This window comes from Alligator sinensis, unplaced genomic scaffold (assembly GCF_000455745.1).
Source record: "Alligator sinensis unplaced genomic scaffold, ASM45574v1 scaffold264_1, whole genome shotgun sequence".
In the NCBI taxonomy this organism is placed as follows: domain Eukaryota; kingdom Metazoa; phylum Chordata; order Crocodylia; family Alligatoridae; genus Alligator; species Alligator sinensis.
Window position 1 is genome coordinate 6,725,437 of NW_005841831.1, and position 2,990 is coordinate 6,728,426.

Here is a 2,990-nt window from a genome sequence, read left to right on the forward strand (position 1 = left end):
CACTCCCCCCTGACAGCACACATGGAGCATGTAGCAATAGGCAGCATGCAGAGTGCAGCTGTTCTTTCTTCTGGACTGAAGCTGCCGTACCCCAGCACACTCCCTATTCCACAGGTTGTGCAGCTTTACCTTTGCAGAGCCCCCTGCCGTGGCGTTATCCACTGTGGGCATTACAGTAATCTTTAATATTCCTTTGCTTCGGCACAGCCACTAAAAAGGATCCACGGCGAGCTCTGAATTTAGCCCCCCCCATCCTTAACTGATCAAGAACAGAAAAGAACTAAACTTAGAATACAACTGCGATTTACATGATTCCAGCAGAACCTCGCTAATCCGCACAGATTATAACTCCTGCTGCATGCATAGCCGCTGACTCCATTTCTTCAGGCACGGAGGAGCGGAGTGGGCTCTCTCCTGCTAGCGAGACAATACTATTCTTACACGGAGCACTGCAGTGTATTTGCCAGCACATTATGCAAATGTTCATGAATAACCAAAGCCAGGCTGCACTTCACCAAATCTGTGAACAAGCTCCATTTTGGGAGGCAAAAGCCTTGCTTTTTCTCATCATGTCTGTTCACTCACTAAATCATAATAAATACAGTCTGTCGTGATGAGCCTCCTAAACATAAATGGGAATTAGCAAGGCTCTTTTGCTTCTCTTTACTGAATGAAGAAAGACTTCAAACCCTTTGCAATGACGTGCACGCACACTCGTGCACACACACTTTCGCTGCCCCCTCCCCCCAAGAATACATACGTGCTAGAAAATGCCAGCAGCTTAAGGGTTAATATTGTCATTTCCCCCTGTATCTGCAGCTCCTTTTCCTTTGTTGCCAGTTCACACAATCTCACCAGCAACTGAAGCCATTATTAGACTAAAACTACTTCATCTGTAGATTCTGCTTCCCCCTAGTGGAGTTAATGTTATCCCTGTAGAATTACAGCAGTTCCTGAGATTTATCAAAGATCATCTCGGCTTGCTCTTGTCTCACTTTTTAGCCTTTTCGAGCAGCTTCCAAGATGCTCAGCTACAATGCCAATGAACTTGGAGGGCAAAGCAGATGCTCCTAAATGCACAAAGAGATTATTTGAAAAAAAGATTTTCTTGAGGATAGACACTGGGAAGTTTTGAACAGAAAGTCATAGTTTGTTATTTACCCTCAGCGTCCAGCAAGACACTATGCAAAACTTGGAAGGATTACAGTGACTCTTGAGTTAAGCTTTGGTGACTTTATACACCTGAATTTTTTTTAAGATTCAGGTCCTGAAGGACTTCTCAGGATCTTATGCAGTTCTGAGGACACAATTAAATGGCGCACAATTAAATGGCACAGTACACAATTAAAATGGCATCATATTTTTGGGTGTTAAAATAAATAAAGTCTCAGAAGAAGAGAGGGAGAGAATGCTCCCCTCTTTGATAAAAAAAAAATTGCTAGGTATTCAGAAACAGTAGGTTGGTTTTCTTTCCATCGCAGCACCCTAAAGTGGCTGTGCACAGATTAATGATTTTCTTGTGGAGGATTTCCCTTGCTCAGCTTGACAAGATGTTCATGCCCAGGCCACTTTCCCAAATCGCAGACCTGTGGTTTTCTTGTTTCACAGGCTAGGGACAGGCATTACACATAAACCAGTTAAGTGATCAGAAACTGGTTTAAACCTGTAACAGAACAGATGTTCAGTGCACATAAACCAGTTTGAAAATGGCTGAAACTGGTTTGAGATACATCTGGTTGAATGTAGGATCAAACTGAACTGATTTAGGTCAAACTGGTGTATGCAATGTCTATCCCAGACCACAGTGTTTAAGAAGGTGAAGCTATATGGTTAGATCCTGTTGTAACCCTTCTGTAGGGCATTGGTAGGCAGCAGGAAGGGCCGGGTTCACATTTTGGGGTACCCAATGAATTATACCTGTGGCTCAAGCCCCAACCAGAAATTTGGGAACATTTAATTTGGCTGGAGTATTCCACACAGACAAATCCCCCTTCTTGCAAACAGTATAAACCCAGAAATACAAATTTATTATCAAAACACAAAATATAAAAAACAAAACCTTAAACACAATATGAACGTTATCGCTGCAACTACGGTGCATAAGCTGAACCTCTTTAGAGACACTTCACCCCAGCTCAGGCCCATCTGGGACTGGGGGCTCCCAAAGGGTTAGTTCCAGAGTCTACTACAAAGCTGTCTCACTATTGGGGTTCACCGCACATCGGGAAGCTGCTTGTGGTCAGCAGTTTGGTTGTGATGCCAGGGGCCCTTTGTTGCTACTGGAGAGGTGGTAGAGCCCATAGAGCCCTGATTTTTGCTCCCACAGAGAGGCTGAGGCTATGTGTTGGGGGTGGGGTGGGGTGGGAGGTAGGGCTGTGGCTCCAGCCAGCATGCACACCCCACAAAATTTATGGGCTGGATTATATGGCCTGCTGAGACAGAAACTGCAGGAAAAACTAAAAAGGGAGCCAGGTTAATTACTGGCTGCAGCTGGCCCAACCACATAGATGGGCTGGAGCAAAGGACCATCAAAAGAACAAATGGAGAAAGCCAAGCCTATCCTCCAGGCCTGGGCTGCAGGTAGTCTGGGTCACACAGCTCCACTGGGAACATCAAACCTGCCCAAAGCTGGCAGGATTAGAAACTCCCAGGTTTCTACCCTGTTTAAAAACTGCCAGGCCTAACTCCTGGGCAGTCAACCCAAGGAATCAATACCTTCTTCTCTAGTATTAATCCCTTAAAAACTCAGGAAAGGGGGGAAGATAAGGAGGAGGAAGGAGCTCCCAGACATTGAGACAATTTTTTTTTCTCTCTCTTTCTCCCTCCTCTACCCACTAGTGAGTGCATGTGGGTGTGTGGCAGTGCACCCCCTATGAAAAGGTCGCTGCTCACCACCCCGCTGCTGACACCACCAGTGGCATCTGCGGGCAGTCAGCAATCACTGCTGGCTGCTGCCGCTGTTGCCAGCCGTGTCTGGCGGGGATCACTGA